This window comes from Monodelphis domestica, chromosome 2, assembly GCF_027887165.1.
Source record: "Monodelphis domestica isolate mMonDom1 chromosome 2, mMonDom1.pri, whole genome shotgun sequence".
Lineage (NCBI taxonomy): Eukaryota > Metazoa > Chordata > Mammalia > Didelphimorphia > Didelphidae > Monodelphis > Monodelphis domestica.
In genome coordinates, this window is record NC_077228.1 from 139,514,188 (window position 1) to 139,521,604 (window position 7,417).

The following is a 7,417-nucleotide window of genomic DNA, read 5'->3' on the forward strand; positions in this document are numbered from 1 at the left end:
CAAAGTCCCATAGTTTATTTAAATAATTAGTGGCATCGGTTTTATAGTCACAAGCTTTTTAGGGCATGCATTAGCAAATGTATCTTAAACTTGTAGTACTGAAAAATCAAAAGGTTAAAGAAAATCTTAATACTGGTGACATGTGCTTCAAATATAAAAAAGAGAGAAAAATTTAAAAAAAACTGAAAAAGTATATTGCACATGCAAGAAAAATATAATAATAAAAGAGCTTTAGACAAATTCAAAAATGTAGCTTATAATCATTGGCACTCTGTGTCAGATAAGAAAATATAGAATACAAGGCTTTCTCACCAAAAATGAGATCCATTTCTTCTTAATCTCTGGCCATGCTCCACTGTGAATATAAGGCAAATGAATTGAACAAGGTAACATTTTTAAAAAATAAAGAATAGTAGTATAAATATGTAGATATCAATATCCCCAAAATTCTCAATAGCACAATTAATTACAATAGCAAACAAACACACTTTCATATTTCACATAAGTTGCTGTATGGTATTTTAAAAAACCTATGAATTGATGGATATTTGTCACATTTTTTTACAATCATAGCAAATCTTTCAACCTTGATATTTGAACATATTTTGAAACAGAGTAAAACTCATGTTGGGTTAAGAACATAATCAAGAAATCTATATATTTTTCTGGTGGAAGTAAAATAGTGAGCTGAAGAGTATAAATAAAGGGGTGCTCCTTTTTTGGAGGCTTTTTAGGGGTACAAATGCCCTGAGATTAACTGCCCCAACTTCCATTCATATATTTAGAAATGCGGGAAGGTTGGGGGTTATAAAATGTATTTCACTTCAGCTACTAGAGTGAGCCTTACACCTCGTGGTAGGGGCAGGCAAAATAACCAGAGATTGTTAAAAAAAATTCTTTAAATCATATTTAAAAAACCCTTGAAATCATTTGAGATATTTAGCACATTAAATTTTCCAAAGGTTGTTATGCAATTATAACCAGTCCTAAAGTCCATCTATCCTCTATGTGACAATTTACAAAGTCAAAATAGAAAGGCTGTTTTTTTTAATATGGGCTTAATTACAATAATATTTGTTCAGCACAGTTATAGGGGGAAAACAATAGAATTTTTAAAACTCAGTACATTAAATGAACAATATAACAGAATAATATTGAATCCAGTAATATATGAACTTAAAATCACAAAGTTAAACCTTAAACAAAACAATCAGGAAAAATGCAATAGAATACAGAGATTTGTATAAACCATTGGAGTCTGAAATGCCTTAGAATATAGCCTCTAGTCTCTTCAAAGTTCTTTGGGGTTGGTTTGTTGTTGTTGTTGTTGTTGTTGTTGTTTGTTATTTTTAATTATCCATTTAGATGCCTATTGTCAGAAGGCAGAGTGGTAAGGGCTAGGCAATGGGGGTTAAGGGATCTGCTCAGGACCCCACAGCTGGGAAGTATCTGAGGCCAGATTTTTAACCCAGGACCGCATGTCTTTAGGTCTGGCTCTCAGTTCACTGGGCCACCCATTTGCCCCTTCAAAGTTGAATCTTTGGGCTGAATCTTTCTCCTGGCACGCAGGTAAAGTCAATGAAAGAATCAATGCAATTAAAAGATATCCTTGTAAAATAGCCATTGTTTTTAAGTTCCTGCTTGAAAAAGTCTTCTCTTCTCCCTTTTTTTCCCTCTCTCCCCTCTTCTGATACCTCCTCCTGCCCCAGTCCACGTGGAGCCCAGGCCGCCCACATGGAGCCAATACCCCCTGTTTTGTTACCAGCTGGTAGAAATGAGTCCTGAGTGATCTGCTCCAAGGATCTGGGTTTGTTGGGCAGGCAGGTCACCAGGGGGGTCAAGATCTGGGTTAAACAGGGACCCGGTGAGTGAGAGAGAGGTCAGGAGCAGCAGCAGGAGAAACAGGCAGGCAGAACTTAGCAGCCAGGGGCCAGGTGGGTGGCAAACACAATAGGTCTGGATCAGGGCTGCAGGCAGGAATGCACGAAAGCAGGGAGAAGCAGCCAGGAACCAGGTGGGTGAAAAACTCAACAGGTCCAGAGCAAGACTGTGAGCTATCTAATGGCTGGAACGAGCAGCAGCTTTGTAAGGGTAAAAAAAAAAACTCATCCAGAGAAACGTGAATCAAAAAAATTTCTAGGCATTAGCTATTAAAAGATGAACTTAAGATCAGAAAAGAATCAGACAATTGAGAGTATTTTCTCCCATTAGGTCACCAACTGGAAAGATTAAAATTTAGGGGAGACTGAGGCAGGTAGAAATTAGTTTCTCTCTGTAAGGAGTATTATATTTTTATGAGGTTTATTAAAGATTAAAGATTAAAGAAAATACAGGATAAGAAACACGTGCCTAGGCTAGAGAGGCCTAGATAAGATAATCTCACATCATGGAAGTGCCCTGTCTGCTCCAAAATGGAAGTCCAAGAAAGAGCACAAAAGCCTTTGCAATCAGATTAAATCCCTTCTCAATCTCGGCCCACCTGAGAATTCAGTGAGATTACAAAGCACTCTGGGCATGTGGAGAAAAGGATTTGGGGGATTGGAGTCCTGGATTCAAGTCTATTTTTACAGGGGGATTGTGCATCTTAAAACTGCTCCGACTATACCTTAGAAGATTTGGTTAAACTATTTCCCATTTAAACAATGGAGCTACTTGATCAGGAATGTATTGGGAATTTTAACATTACTACACCCATACTCAGGCATACTTTAGGGGAAGATGAAGTTGTAAAACTCCTAATGGAACAATGAAAAGTCCCTAACTCATACTTATAGTAAAGCTAGAACCTTAAGCTAGGTCTATTTTTAGATCTAATACAAAAGGGTACTAAGTACCTATAAAGGTTAAATTAATCACTAAAATGTCAAGCAACTTACAAAGGACAAGCTTAGCAAGAGGTGTGAAGTTTTAGTCTACTCAGGGAAGGTGATAACAAAAGAAGATGTGAATTAAGAATGGACAGTCCTGTGGAAAATATCTACTGTGATTGGTAGATGTGAAAATTTAAGGGAGGTGACATAAGAGAAATTTCTCTTTAAAAGGAGCTGGTCTCTCTCTGAACTTAGTTTGGAGTTTGGAGTTAGTTTGGAGGAGCTGTCTCTCTGAAGTTAGAGTGAGAGTTCTGGGTGGTTCGAGTTTTTGGAGTTAGTATGGAGGAGCTGGCTCTCTGAATTTAGGGAGTTGAGTTTGGAAGCTGAATTTGAGGGTCTCTCTGAACACTAGAGTTTGGCTTGGAACGACCTTGTGGTGAGTGATTAAAGACTGACTATTCTCTCTTAAGGCTAAGGCTTAGGCCTTTTCCTACTATTTCCTCTTACTCTGTCTCTCTCCCTTCCCTTAATTCCTTCATTCATATTAATTAAAATCTCCATAAAACCCAGCTGACTTGGGTATTTCATATTTGGGAATTTTTCCCATGGCGACCACTTATTTTTGATAAAAATCAAGACACTAAAATTATTTTTACAGTTTTGGCAATTCAGTCTTGAAACCCACATTTTCACAGTCACAATTTATGAAAAAAATGAAACAGTTAAATCATTGCTTAATTGAAAGAAAGAAGAAAGTCAAATGAGTAATATCAAAAATGAAAAGGGTGAATGCAACTACCAAGGAAAAGGAAATTAAAATAATTATTAGGAGCTGTTCTGTCCAATTATATGTCAAAAAATCTGACAATCAGTGAAATGGATGAATATTTAAAAAATATAAATTGCCCAGACTAACAAAACTGGAAACAGAATACTTAAATAATTCTATCTTGGAAAAAGAAATTGAACAAGCCATTAATAAGTTGCCCAAGAAGGGTAGGATTCACAAGGGAATTCTATCAAATATTTAAAGAATGACTAAAACAAATATTTTATAAACTATTTGGAAAAATAGGCCAAGGAAGAGTCTTTTATTACACAAATATGGTGTTGCTACCTAAATCAGGAAGAGCAAAAATAGAGAAAGAAAACTATAGGCTTATTTCTCTAATAAGTGTTGATTGTTTTAATAGACAGAGAAAAAAGCTTTTGACAAAATACAACACTTACTTGTATTAAAAAAAAAAAACATTAGAAAGCATAGGAATAAATGAAGCATTCCTTAAAATGATAAGGAGAATAATACCATCAGCAAGTACTATCTATCATGGGGAAGAAGCCTTCCCAGTATACTTAGGCCTGAAGCAAGAACACCTGTCATCACCACTATTATTCAATATTGTACAGAAAATACTAGCTATGCCAATAAGAGAAGAAAATAAATTGAAGGAGTTAGAATGGTCAATGAGGAAATAAAACTATCACTCTTTGCAGATGATATGATGGTATACTTAAGAGAATCCTAAAGAATCAACTGAAAAACTAGTTAAAATTACAAACAACTTTGGCAAAGTTGAAGGATATAAAATAAATCCACATAAATCATCAATATTGCTATATCTTACCAACAAAACTCAGTATGAAAGAGAAATTCCATTTTAAAATAAATGCAGATAATATGAATTACTTTGGAGCCTCTCTGTTAAGACAAACCCAGAAACCATATAAATATAATTATAAAACATTTTTCACACAAATAAAGTCAGATCCAAACAACTGGAGAAATATAAATTGCTTGTGGGTAGGTTGAGCCAATATAATAAAAAATGACAATTCTAATTGAATTGATTTACTTACTTCCATATCAGACTACCAATAAATTGTTTTATAATGCTAGAAAAAACAGTAACAAAATTAATGTGTAAGAAAAAAGTCAAGAATATTAAGGGAATCAATGAAAAAATTTGAAGTAAAGTGGCCTAGCAGTACCTGATCTTGAACTGTATTATAAAGCAATAATCATGAAAATAGCCTGTTATTGACTAAAAAAAATTAACAGTGAATCAGTGGAATAGAATAGCTATTCAATATACAATAGTAAATTATCATAGTAATCTGGTGTTTGACAAATCTAAAGATCTAAGATTTGAGGAAAAGAAATCACAATTTCACATAAATTTCTGGAAAAACTGGAAAAAAGTTTGGCAGAAACTAGGCATATATCAAACATCATGTACCATATACCAAGATAAAATCAAATGGGTACAAAAAGGTTGATATAATCAAATTAAGGAACCAGTGGAGAATTTTAGAAAAAATTTATGGCCAAACAAGGGAGAGAGGGCATTATGGAATGTAAAATGAATATAATTTTGATTATTTATTAAATTAAATTTTAAAAAAAGTTTTACATGAGCAAAACCAATGCTGTCAGGATTAGAAAGAAAGCAGAAATCTGGAAGGAAATTTTTACAGCAAGTTTCTCAGAAAAAGGATTCATTTCTCAAAAATATAAGAGAACGGAGTCAAATTTGTAAGAATCCAAATCATTCTTTAATAAATAGTCAAAGAGTATGAAAAAGACCACCTCCAGAAGAAGAAATCAAAACTATCCATAGACATTTGAAAAAAAAATGCTATAAATCATGATTTTTAAAAAATCCTTACTTTCAGTTTTAGAATCAATAGTAGAAGAGTGCTAAGGCTAGGCAATGGGGGTTAAATGATGTGCCCAGGGTCACACAACTAAGAAATACGTGAGGTTGTATTTGAACCTTGGTCCTTCCATCTCTAGGCCTGGCTCTCAATCCATTGAACCATCTAGTTGCCTCCTCTAAATGACTATTGATTAGAGAAATGCAAATGAAAATAACTGAGGTATCGGCCACCCCCCACCAACACAGATTTGACTATGTTACTACCGTTCTAAAAAATCTTCAGGGACTCCCTTTTGCCTCTAGAAAAAAATAACTCTTCAGCCTGGTGTCTAAATAATATGGGCTCACCTACCTTTCTCATCTGTATATCTCAATCATTCTAGTCTATTGGCCTTTCCCTCGCCTCAACTTTCTCTCTGCCAATGCATTCCCATCTCTCCTTTGCTATTAAAATTCCCTACTTCCAATCTAAACGATCACCCTAGTGCAAATATCAATAATATGGAAATAAGTCTTGATCAAGGACACATGTAAAACCCAGTGAAATTGCTTGTTGGCTACAGGAATGGGGTGGAAGGAGAGGAGGGCAAGAACGTGATTCATGTAACCATGGAAAAATATTCTAAATTAATTAAATAAAAATTTTCAAATAAAGAAATAAAATAAAATCCCCACTTCCCTTCAAAGCATACCTCAGTTGTAACTTCCTACACAAAGTAACCCCCAAGTTTGGTAGAGGCTAGTGCATAGCAGGAAGTTAATAAATGTCTAATGAATATGCTATTAAAGGTGTGGATGGTCTGACTGGGGCAAAGTACAGCATAACTCCCCTAATCCTAGACACTGTGTTCTTCAGTGCACACTTGGATTCACTTAGGGTTTATTTTTATTTTATCTCTCAAGTTGTATTGTTGGCTCATTGAACTTCCAATCTATTCAAATGCTGAGAGCTTTTTTCATGTGGATTATTATGCAACCATACTTTCCCCATTTTGCATTTGTGAAGATGATTATTTGAATGCAAGTGGAGAACTCTACACAGATCCCTGCCAAACTTCATCCTTTAGGTTGGACTATTTTTCTAGCCTGAACCCTGAACTCTTATCATCCATCACGTGAGCTCTCCTTCCCAACTTTGTCATACATAAATCTGATGGTCATGCCATCTATTCATTTATCCAGATTATTGATCAAAATGTATAGATCCCTGGGACACTCCACTTTCCTCCAAGTTAACTACAAATCATTAATAACAACTCTTTGGGTATGTTCAGTCAATAAGTTAAGAATCTACCCAATATGCACTATGACGACAACAATATAAAAGGGAAGGAAAACAACAAAATTGAATCACTTATAGTCATAAATATAATTTAAAATATTTGTTTTTATCTTTTTTCATTTTCTTTTTTATTATGAACTTTGCACTCAATGAACATGAAGAGATCAGTATACAAAGAAAAAATGCTTCTGAACTTGTGAACTCTTTCAAAGCCCTTCTCAGTAAGTCAAGAAAAAAATTCACCTAATACGTTAGCTGCATCTAAAAATGTCTTATTCTGCATTTCTAGTCTACTTAATATCTTGGTTTTACTTCACCTTCATTATCTGAGTATATCCCCCTTTTATCTCCATCCTATCAGTCATTCCTTGTACCAAAGTTTGAAAAAAGAAAAATAAATATTGTGTTAACAAAATTAGCAAAACTAATCAATACATCAACAAAAACCTATAATGTCCTAATAGACCCTAGTTTCCCTCTCCAAAGAAAAGAGAAAATTGCATGTTTTCTTCTGTTCTCTAGGGGAAAGTTTGGTTAAAGTTTATAATAAAAAAGAAAATTTAAAGGGGTAAAAACAAATGTATTTTTTAAAATCTCAGCTACTTTCCCCGCCTCTATCTTGTCCAAAAAGATACCATGGGATATTTTGTTTGCTGCTTTGCTGAAGC